This window comes from Lutra lutra, chromosome 2 (assembly GCF_902655055.1).
Source record: "Lutra lutra chromosome 2, mLutLut1.2, whole genome shotgun sequence".
Lineage (NCBI taxonomy): Eukaryota > Metazoa > Chordata > Mammalia > Carnivora > Mustelidae > Lutra > Lutra lutra.
The window spans coordinates 59062884-59075579 of record NC_062279.1 but is presented as its reverse complement, the minus strand read 5'-3'; positions in this window follow the sequence as shown (position 1 = coordinate 59075579).

Here is a 12696-nt window from a genome sequence, read left to right as displayed (position 1 = left end):
CCTTGTTAATGTGTATACACACACACACACACACACACACACACTATTTTTAGATGAGATTTGGTTCACTATTTAGAAATTTTGTTTGGGATCTTTGGTTATAAATGAATTTGGTCTATAATGTCCCTTTCAGGCATTGATCTCTAACACTAATTTCATAAAATGAGCGGGGAGTGTTAGTTATGTTTTCTAATAGAACTGAAGATAGTAGGACATCTGCCTATTTCAGTGGGTGGAGAGTGTGACTCTTGATCTTGGGATTGTAAACTCAAGCCCCACTGGATGTAGAGATTATTTAAATAAATAAAATAAATCTTAAAAAAAAAAAAGAGCTGAAGAGAGCTACTAAAACCACAAATAACATCAGCACTTACCAAATTCCTAGACAAAAAAAAAAAAAAAAAGCAAAGAAAATATACTGTACACAGCAAAATAGGGGGAGAAAATAAAACAAAGAAGTGTAAAACACATAAGACAGAGTGACAATAAAAATAAATTTTAGAGGGATGCCGGGGTGGCTCAGTTGGTTAAGCAGCTGCCTTCAGCTCAGGTCATGGTCCCAGCATCCTGGGATCGAGTCCCACATCGGGCTCCTTGCTCATCAGGGAGCCTGCTTCTCCCTCTGCCTCTGCCTGCCATTCTGTCTGCCTGTGCTTGCTCTCTCTCCCTCTCTCTGACAAATAAATAAATAAAATCTTAAAAAAAATAAAAATAAATAAATAAATTTTAGATTTTTCTATTAAAAACAACATCTAGAAAAATAAGTCTCATCTTACTATTTTATCGCAAATACATCTTTAAAAAATGACAAAGAAAGTTAAAACTAAAAGAATGAACCAATGTATACTAGACAAATGTACACAAAAAATAAAATGAGAGCAGCAATATTATGTCAGATAAAATAGAATTCAATGGGACACATGAATAGAGTGCACTAGTTACCTATTGTGAAAAATATTACTTCAAAACTTAAAATGACAAACATTTGTTATCTGACACAGTTTCCAAGAGTAGTAACCCAGGAGTGGCTTAGCGGGGTAGTTCTGGCTCTAGGTCTCTTGAGGGGCTGCAGGTAAGGTGTGAGCCAGGGCTGCAGGCATCTGAAGGTTTGACCAGGTCTGGGGGATCTACTTCCATGAATGTCCTGGAGACACAACAGAGCAAGTGACCCAAAGGGGGAGGGTGACTAGATGGAGGTCACAGTGCTTTTATATGCTTTATCTTTCAAAGTTGCACACTATTATTTCTGCTTCAGAATTGAGTTACTGAGTCTGGGATACACTTAAGGACGGGAGCATTAGGTCCCTTCTCTCAAAGGAGGAGCAACAGAGAATTTATGAAACATTTTTAAAATCACTACGTGGAGCACAGAATAATTTTACAAATGGTTATACACGAAACTACAAAGAAAGCATCAACAATGACAAACAGCAGAAATTATACAGGCCCCATTTTCTTTAACTCAAAGAAAAAAAAACAGCTTAGCAGTGCCTGGGTGGCTCGGTGGGTTAAGCCTCTGCCTGCGGCTCAGGTCATGATCTCAAGGTCCTGGAATCAAGCCCAGCATTGGGCTCTCTGCTCAGCAGGGAGCCTGCTTCTCTCTCTCTCTCTGCCTGCCTCTGCCTGCTTATGATCTCTGTCTGTCAAATAAATAAATAAAATTTATAAAATCTTTAAAAAAAATAAAAGAGTAAAAACAGCTTAAATGAAGTTTATAGTTAGAGATGACCTAAGATAAAGTACTTCCAAATTACAAAAAGAAACATAAACATGCATATAGATACAGATACATAGTAAAATATTAAAATTACAAAATTTTTTAAATTATAAAATACAAAATCATAAAAATTATAAAAATTCAGAAATCATAATATAAATTTGATGACAGTTAAATCTAAGCTTATCTGTTATGCCAACTGTTACAAATGGCCTAACCTTGCTTAATAAAGGGAAGCAACTCACAAATTCGATAGTTACGTGAAAGGATAGTTACTGTAGCATCATTTGTAAAAGCAAGTATTAGAAATAACTTCATTTTTTGTTCAAAAATGATGTGGGAAAGTAAATTATAAGTTCCATACAATGGGACAATTCTTAAAAAGAATGAGGTAACTCTTTTTTTTGTTTGTTTTTTTTTTGTTGTTTTTTTTTATTTTTAATTTTATTTTTTATAAACATATATTTTTATCCCCAGGGGTACAGGTCTGCGAATCGCCAGGTTTACACACTTCACAGCACTCACCATAGCACATACCCTCCCCAATATCCATAACCCCACCCCCCCTCTCCCAACCCCCCTCCCCCCATCAACCCTCAGTTTGTTTTGTGAGATTAAGAGTCACTTATGGTTTGTCTCCCTCCCAATCCCATCTTGTTACATTTATTCTTCTCCTACCCCCTTAACCCCCCATGTTGCATCTCCTCTCCCTCATATCAGGGAGATCATATGATAGTTGTCTTTCTCCTATTGACTTATTTCGCTAAGCATGATACCCTCTAGTTCCATCCACGTTGTTGCAAATGGCAAGATTTCATTTCTTTTGATGGCTGCATACTATTCCATTGTGTATATATACCACATCTTCTTTATCCATTCGTCTGTTGATGGACATCTAGGTTCTTTCCATAGTTTGGCTATTGTAGACATTGCTGCTATAAACATTCGGGTGCACGTGCCCCTTCGGATCACTACGTTTGTATCTTTAGGGTAAATACCCAGCAGTGCAATTGCTGGGTCATAGGGTAGTTCTATTTTCAACATTTTGAGGAACCTCCATGCTGTTTTCCAGAGTGGTTGCACCAGCTTGCATTCCCACCAACAGTGTAGGAGGGTTCCCCTTTCTCCGCATCCTCGCCAGCATCTGTCATTTCCTGACTTGTAATTTTAGCCATTCTGACTGGTGTGAGGTGATATCTCATGGTGGTTTTGATTTGTATTTCCCTGATGCCGAGTGATATGGAGCACTTTTTCATGTGTCTGTTGGCCATCTGGATGTCTTCTTTGCAGAAATGTCTGTTCATGTCCTCTGCCCATTTCTTGATTGGATTATTTGTTCTTTGGGTGAGCCAATTCAATTAATCTGTTCTTAATTAAATTCATGAATGAGGTAACTCTTAATGTGCTATATAAGATAAAATCTTCAAAATATGTTTTTAAAAAGCAAGATGAAGATATTTACAGTCTGTGACTATTTTGTGGTTTAAAACAAAGGTTTAAAACAAAACAAAACAAAAACAAGGATTGCTTTTGTTATATTAGTATGCCTCTGGAAAGATCTATAATAAACCTAGTAATAGTGCTTGTCTATGGGAAGAGGATGTAGATGGTTGGGGGCAGAGAAAACAGAGAAACTTAAATTGTATCCTCTTCCTTTTGAATTTTGCATTTGTACCCAAATGAATACTACTAATTTTTAAATTTTTGATAAAGAAATTTTAATGCAGTTTTATTTAAAACTTTAATTGAACTAAAACAATGAAAATTTAATTAAGAACAGATTAATTGAATTGGCTCAGAATTATGTAAGATATTTTAAAAGCAGTTAAAGAATTACATCCAATAATGGCTTTGGTTCTTTAAGCTTTCCAGGAACATAATACACAAACTATTCCACAGCACAGGTAAAACAGAAAAGTTGTCCAGATGCACTACAAAAGTACCTGGACATTGAAACAAAAGCCTGACAAAATACCATAATAAGAGAAGACTATACACCCACTAGGTCCCTATGAAAAAAGATTCAAGAAAATACCGTCAACTTGAAATTAGAGATCTTGCAAATGGATTAGAAAAAGACAAACATCCTGATATAAAAATAGGCAAAGAAGATAGATAATTCAGAAAAGAAACATAAAAGACCACTGAATATGTGAAAACATGGTCAACATCACTAATAATGAAGGAAATGAATTAAAAGATTCATGAGCTATCATTTTGTACTAGATTATCAAAGATGTAAGACATTGGAAACATCCCAGTTTGTTAAGGGTGTTAAAGAACTAGACACTCCTATAGACTGTTTACATTTCTGGAGAGCAATCTGAGAACATGTATTTTAATATTAGACACAGGAATTTCACTTCTAGGAATTTATCCTAAGGAATTCATTGGACAAGCATCCTACAATACAATGTATATACAATAGTGTTCACTGCAGCATTATTTCCAATAGTGGCCTGGACACTTTCAAAATAAATTATGATATATCCATACAATACAGTTCCTTGCAGCCAGTAAAAAAAGTGATAGCACAGATTTATATACTGGTGTACTTATGGAATGTCCATTTAGTTGAAAAGTTTTGCAGCTATTAAATACTATGCATTTGAAGATTAATAACAAAGGAAAAGTCTCACAGCAAGTGAATTTTAAAAGTTACAAAGAAAATGTAGCATGACTTAATTTCTACAAAATCTCACACTTTTGAGTTTAAAAGTACAGGAAGAAACTACATCGAAATGTTTAAAAGATGGTGGAATCTGGGGTGATTCTTTCTACAATTTTCTGAATAAACATGTTACTTCTATACCTTAAAAAAAATGTATCTATGCCTTTCTCTACAAACCTGGAACTTCTGTTCTTACTGTGTATTTCCAACTCCACTTCCTCAGTCCCCTATCCTGACAAAGAGCAGCCAAAAATAGCAGGCTTACTGGTTTTGTGGGCTCCATCCGTCTACCAAGAGTTAATTCACTTCTTAATTAACTCCTTAGCCGAGGGGGGCGGGGGGGGGAGCTCTACTGACTTTGGATTGGTTGATGGTGACATCATGCCGGCAGCAGGAGCCAATAGCAGCTTCCCTGCTTGGGAAGTTTCCCTAGGCCCCGGATGCCGTAGTGAGAAGGGCTGAGATTTCCACCCGCCCTGCTGAATTGGGCCTCCTGCGCGGTCCCGGTGTGGGCGCGCACCACGCGGGGTCTCCCAGTCCGCGGGGCAGCCCTTCGCAGTGAAGTGAAGCCCTGCCTTCACTTTTGTTTTTTGCTTTTTTTTTTTTTTTTTTTTTTCCTGGACACGTATGCCGCCTATTTATCCCTGCGTCCTGCGGAAAAAAAAACAGGATTCACCGCGAGCCTCTGCGGTTGCTTCTGTTTGTCCCCACGTCCCCATCTTCTCTCTGGGGACCCAGTCCAGCGTTTGTGCTCCCGCTCTCTTGTCTGTTCAGGGTGCCTCTTCCTGGCCTCACAGTCCTGCAAATAAAACCCTGCGTCGGGGGCGCCCGCTGCCACCGAATTGTCTCCTCTACCTAACAGAATCTTATTTTCTTACTGTCCCGTTTTCCGATTTTAAGTGTAATGCTTTCTCTTTTTAGAAAACAAAGGAGGAAGAGGAATAAGGGAGAAGGAAGAAAGCAAAAGTCACATGTAAACACATCATCCAAAGATACCCATTGTTCACAATAACAGGTATTCGTGTCAGAAATACGATAGATTGACAAGTTTGGAATTGCACTGATTATAATTTGCTTTTTTCTTTTTTTTTTTTTTAACTTTGTCTTTTATCATGTAGCATAACCTCATGTCTAAATATTGTTGGGGGGGGAGAGAAAGGGAGATACATTTTTTTGGTGTTTTTTTTTAGTGGCTTCATGGTGTTCCAGCTTTTGGAATAACTTATTTCTACGCCCCTTATGTATATTTAATTTACTTCCACTATTCCATATTTTAAATAATTCTGTGAACAAGGAATCTTTGTACATAATTTCTTATGTCAATATCTGAATATTTCCTCGGGATGCAATCTTGGGGATATGACCACTTCACAGATTTCTTTTGCCCCGAAATATTTTGATTAACCTTTCTTGTTATTCCAAATTAAATAAAAATCACTTGGTCTCATTCCAGAACCAAATCATAGGTATTCTTATTTATGACTGCTTATTTGTCAAGTTTTCTAGTTCTGTTTTAAAATTCAATTCAAGAGGTGGTTTTACATTTTGCTAATTTTGTGAAGTGGTTTCTTATATCTACCATATTCCCGAGGTGGCATAAAAAAGGTGTTGATTTTTATAAGCTAACATCATTTGGATTCACCTTACCACATCTCTCAGTACTTGGGCTTTTCATTGATTTTCTTGGGTCTATAGGCAATTATGACCAGCAGCAAACTTACAGTGTACGCCCAATGACTTGTCATAAAGGTCGATGTTTTTGTCGGTGTGAAATAGCTCTTCAAAGCTCACTTTGTCCTTTTCCTCTGAATCTCTATGTGCAATTTTTGGTGCCAGTCTTGTTTTCTTTTTATTGGGGTGTGTGGTTAGAAACCAGTGGTTCATTTTCTCATTTCATCTAAGATGTGTTAATAAGCATTTGATTGTGGGTTTTCAAAATCTTATTTGTTGACTATGCTGTTGAATTTTATGGCTTCGCGTTCCCTTTGTTTTCTTTTTTGCTGCGTGCACTTTTTTTCTTTCCTCTTTGTTCATGTTTTGGAAGGAATATGCACTGTTTTAAATGTCTCCTAGTGTTTCAGCAACCTTCCAATACATACTTATTTCAATATCAAAAGCACAGAATAGAACAATGTATTATTTTAATTGTTCTTTCCAGTTCTTTTTCCTCATGTGAGGAATTTAAGAAACTACTTCTCTTAGCTCCAAATTTCCTGGTATTGATTGGTATAACCTGGAGTTATATAATCAGATTATTGTTGTTAAGTAATATTATATATTATCTCTTCCAGGAATAATTTTTGACATTTGCAGACTACTCCAACTTTAGCACAATTAAGTAACCAAGCAAGCAGGGTTTATAGATCGTATATTTTCTGTATCCTTATGTTTTTGAAAATGTCATTTTTTACCATCATGGAACGTGTGTGGGTTTAAAATTCTCAGACAATTCAGAATTTGCTCAAGATTCTATACACATGCCTCCATTGTCTTGGGAATATGAGGGGATTTTAATTCCTTTGTACATAACTGGGTGTTTGTTGTGTTGTTTTCCTTTGGTGTCATGGATATTAAAAGAGTTGATTTTATGTCCTTTAAGTCAAAGTATTTGCCATGAATTTATCCAGAATGTGATACACACTTTCAGTCTCCAGTTATGCCAGTCATTTTGTTATTATTGGTTCTGATTTTTTCCTGTAATTCTTATGTGGGATTTCTGTTTTCTATCCTCCCTATCTTTATTTAAAAAAAAAAAAAAAAAAAAAAAAAAAAAAAAAGCCCCTTACCTCTATCTCCTGGCAGGGTTTCCAAGTCCATCTTAGTTACAACTCTAGTCTTCGCTCTCTGTTCTCTGGGCTGCAAGTCTGCAGTTGCTTTTCAGTTTTCCTGCAAATCTGCCCCCCCCCCGACCCCGCCCTCTCCCACTCCAGGGTCGCTTGCTCCCCTCCTGTTCCTTCTGCTCCTGTTACCCAGACAAGACTCCTTGTAGAGATGCCACAGGTTTCTCTTGGGTGTTGCAGATAGCCTTTGAAAGGAGTATGTGCTCCCACTGAGTCAGGATGACTCTTTTCCTTTGTTCTGTGGTATTTTCTCATGCCCCCCTGTTGCTCTGAATCAATAAACTCATCCTCAGGAAGACTGTATCTAACTAGACATGTGGATTCCCTCGACCCCACCCAAGGTTCGCTCAGGCAAGAATGTGTGCACAACTGAAAGCCATCCTGTGGCCCAGCTCCCAGCACCTGCCAGCTTCGGGAGACACTCAAGTCGGGTAGCTCTGTTGTGAGGGGTGGGATCTTCTGGGCCTGCAGCTCTCCAGAGACTATGGGAAAGTGGACTAATACAAACAGGAACACAGCGACAATCAACTATAAAGCTGTGTGCACCCTGGTAGGGCGCCCTCTGCAGCCCCACACCCCCAGTTTTGTGGGGACATCTCCCTGGCCACATGATGCTGCAACCCCTCCCCGCTCCTTTCCTCCTGCTAGTTTTCTGTGCTGTACAGTCACTGAATGGGTATGGCAGGATGAAGGACAGAAGAAAACAGTATCTCTGGCCACTTCAAAGAACAGCTTGGGAACGGCAGAGGGTTAGGATGTGTAAGAAAAGTCCCTTGGTTAAAATGATGTCCTGATCCTCAACCTCAACAGTGGAAGTCATGATTTCCAGGCTAGGGGAATGGCTGGATCTCACCATCTCAAGTCTTGTCTCCCAAACTGACTTTCTCCTTGGGTACTGATTCATTCCTTTATGCATTTATTTGCTCAACAACTATTAATTTCAGTAAGCTCCCCGGTCACCGCTGTGCTGTCCCCCATGGACCCACAGCATGGTATTCCTCCTTTAATTCCCACAGCTGAGACCAGGTTCACGGAGAGCAAAAGCTAAGAAAGCAAGGAGGAAAAAACATTAAAAATAAAGCAAGAGGGACTCAGGAACGTGACCTTGTAGCTCCTACATTAGCACCTCCTCTGAACTCCAAAGCCTAACACCAGAACCTTCATAGTGTCTGGTCCTCACAGTATGGATAGGGGAGAAATAAAGGGAGAGACAAAGTAGCTTTAGAGGTTTCTTGGGTGAGTATTTCAAGAGGCAGTCAGGGTGGGTGCTAAAAACCCCACTGCCGTGGCTTGGGAGTTAGGGGGCATTCCTCCTGACTTCTGCCAACAGGTTGTTGATGAGGTGAGTTTTCATCTTCTTTTCTGTCCTCAATGATACTGGGAGATGCTCTGCCAGGCACCATGATTAAACTGGAGTTGGAGATTTACTTTCCATTGTCACGTTACCGGACTCTCTGGGTCTTTGAACACTTGGTCATTCCCTTCTAGATCTTTTGTTTCTGTCTCACCACCTTCCCCTGGTTCCGCTTCTGCGTGCACTCCTCGTATGTCTACCCGGACACCTGGGCCCACCTCAGAAAGTGTCAGTGCTCCCTGGGATTCTGCCCCTGGCCTCCCCTTTCATTGTAGACAGCCCACGTGCGAGAGCTCAGACTCCAGCAGCTCCCACCCGACACCTGGGCCGGAACTCCGGACTTGGTCTCTCCCGCGCACAGCCTGAGCTAGAGCGCCCTCTGATGGCCGCCTCTATACTTCCACCCCGTGTCCCGTCCCACCACACTGAACCCACTGCTCCCCTCACCCCGCCCCCGTGACTACACTCCAGCAAGCCCGAAACTGGCGGCCTTCACCCCCAACCTGCGTGACCTGCTGCACTCCTCCCCGCCGCTGCCTGGCCATCCTGCCCCCTCCAGCATGTCTAAGGCCCATTCCTGCCTTTCCCCACTGCCCCCGACCCTCCATTCACAAACTTAACTGCCTCAGTTATGCCACATTTACTGCCACAAACCCGAGCTATATGGGGATCTGGGAACGGGAACCAGACCCGGTACTGAGGTCTGGCTCTGCTCCTGACGAGTCACAGGATCTGCGACCCCCGAGCACGTCTCACGTGGCAGCCAGGATTCCAGTGAGAGGGCGCCTCCCAGATGTTCTGTAAGTAACAAGGGCGCTCCCACAGGCTAGGTACAGTTACTCAAGGACCCCTTCAGGCAAGAGCTGAGATAAATGGGGAGCCCAAGAGCAGGGACGTTTGTTGAACCCACGGTACAGACCGTGCCTGTGGGGCTCTGTGCACACACCACCACCCTGGATCTTCAGGGCCCCTCCTGGTTCCTCTCCAACGTGTGGGGTGGATCCCAGGCTCCCCTTCCTGGACGAGGGCTGAAACGGAGCTTGACTTCCCATTTCTGTGTGCCTTTATGTTCCTCCTGGGTCCACATTGTTCCCAGACAGTCTGTTCTCTCAAATACATTATGCAAATCCCAGCTAGCCCAGTATCCATAGTAACCAGAATCTCCCATCTTCCTCAGGCTGTTCCCTAGCAAAACGATCCCACCCAAACGACACCCACGAACAAGGACAAAGAGCATCCAGAGCAAGGAAGCTTCCCTCTGCCCTGGGGCATCAGGCATTAGCCATCCGAATGCTCAAACCATCCTGCCCAGTCCTCCAGCTGTCGCTGGACAAAGGGAAGGGCGGCACAGGCCAGTGTGCTGCATTTTTAGAGTCCCTGAAGGCAGATGCCACAATCCCCACCAGGGACGGTCATCTCGTGCCGGATCCAACCAGCTCCGCCACCACTAAGATCACACTCACAGTGGATGTTGAGTCTATACTTGACATCGTCAAGCACGCGAGCCATCTCTGGGACAGGGCGGTAGTTTTGTTGTGCAGGACTGATTACTATTACTGTAGCAACAATTTTTCAAGACCTGCCCCTCTCTGGAATAACCTTGATTATGCTTCCAACATTATGACTCTTGTCCTCTTTCTCTCAACTGGAAATGTAGACAGAGCTCCTGGTCCCTAAATACTTCACCTGCAGTGGCAGTTTCTACCACGTGCAGGACACTAGGCTTCTGCTGACACAGATTGTGAATCACAGGACATTAGAATCGGAAAAGGCCTTGAAAACAATTGTGCAAGTGTCCCAGTTTCCCTTCCTGCAGAACACCAGCTGAATGGTATTCTCTAAAGTCTCACAGTGATTTAGTGGCAGAACCAGGTGAAACAACAGAAAACGCTCAACCTCGGAGCACATGCCAGACCTATCCGAAGCCTTTTACACATTTGCTCCTGTAGTCCCATAACCACCTTATGAGGGGGCTTATGATCTCCATTTGTCTTAAGGCATCTTTTTTTTTTTTTAAGATTTTATCTTTTTACGTGATTGCTACACCCAATGAGGGGCTCGAACTCACAACTCCGGGATCAAGAGTCATACACTCTACTGAATGGGCCAGCCCGGCACCCTTAAGGTATTTTATAATCTCCATTTTTCACATGATGATGCTAAGGCACAGAGAAGTCAAGTAACTATCCCAGGGTCACACAGTGGATAGGTCACACTTTGAATCAGGTTGTCCAACCCCACATCCCAACCTGGTGACCACTAGGCTATTTAGGTCCCTAGAGACCTTTGTGAGAATTGAAATTTTGAAAACATATGTCGAGGTCTCAGGTTTATTTTCTGATGTCAGGAGTATCTACATTCCATAGTGTTTCCCTGTTTTAAAACCTAGCGTGAAATACGTAAACACGAGTGAAAGGCTAATCCACCAGTTAGGGTGACTGCATGAAAACAGCCAAGGCATACCTCCCCCTTGACAACACAAAATTACTTTAATAACATCCTTTGAGTATTCTCCTCTTGGTTGGGCTGCTTAGGGATACCGATCTGCAGTATAGTGGGGGAACCAGAATATACTCACGAACAGAACATGTGCTATGCATTAAATTTCTCTGGGAGGATTTTTTTTTTTAATGGTAATATGGATTGTCCACAGGAGGGGAGCTGAGTATGTGGGCGGAAGTGGGAGACCGTTCTAAGTATCTTGTACTTTGAAATTTACAGCCATTAAATGATTTATCTACTCAAAACAATACACACGAATTATAGACAAGATCCTGCTGGTCTTTTTGTGGGTGTTGCAGGTCTGTATGTCTAACTCTGAACCCTATTTTTCTTGGTCACCACAATATAACCATTTTCCCACAGTCCTGAAATTCTTCATAAGCCTATAGCCTGTATGTACAGATCCTCGTTAAGAAATCTCACAAAAGGGGCGCCTGGGTGGCTCAGTGGGTTAAAGACTCTGCCTTCAGCTCAGGTCATGATCCCAGAGTCCTGGGATGGAGCCCTGCATCAGGCTCTCTGCTCGGCAGGGAGCCTGCTTCCTCCTCTCTCTCTGCCTGCCTCTGCCTACTTGTGATCTCTCTGTCAAATAAATAAAATGTTTAAAAAAAAAAAAAATCTCACGAAATTTGAGCACTCCCAAGATCCAGAAGTTGTATTTCTCCATTTCTTCGGGGATTCATTGATGCACATCATTATGTCAACATTCAGAATCTCTCACTTCCTGAAGAATTGGCCATTGTGTATTAGGGCTGTCCTATGTTTAGGATAGAACACATGGCATTTGTACCCTCCAAAATTACCTAATTTATCTCCACGACAGTCTGAAGTAGATACCCTAATCCTCATTTTAGATGAGAGTGCCGTGTTCAAAATGTTTGGAGAGCTAAGAAATCACACAGTTGGTACTTGGATCCAGGAGCCTAGATTCCGGGTGCCAGGCCAAAAGATGCTGCTAGCCGTGTGGAGCTGTCCTGGACAGCTTCCCTGAGCTCCAGTGTCCACATCCAATGATCCTGGTTACCCTGACATGTGGCGGCAGCCAGGGAAGCCCTGGGCAGGTCTCAGAAGGTAGCAAGAAGCTCAGGATGACTGAAGGTAAATGAAGGAGGGCAACAGGCCCTATGGGCCGAGGAAACAATGGGAAGCGGCTCCCAGGGAACGTACAAGTCCACGGGGGCCTGGGATGTCTGGGCAGTCTGGGAGGAAAGGGGCAGCAGAGGGGGCAAGAGCTGCCACCGAGGGCTCTCAGACATCACTCTGAGGAGCTGGGTAAAGCCCAGAATGACAGTCACTCTGTTCCAAGTACCCTGGCACGGCCACTCCACAAACCACGGGAGTTGTAACAGACTTCCACTATTTGATCCACACACACGGATGATGAAACTCTGTTGAGAGAAATTTCATCCTCCACTAGCGGAAGGAAGGAAGGAAGGAAGGAAGGAGAGGGCCAATGTGACTAAATAAAACATCGTGACCTAAAAATAATCAGTGGCTGACATGGCAGGGACAGGAAGCCAGGGAGAGCAACCAGGGGACCTTAGGTTAGCTCCTTCGGTGTTGGCGAGCACGCTTCCAGCGGCTGCCATCCCCAAGTGCTCACCGTGGGACC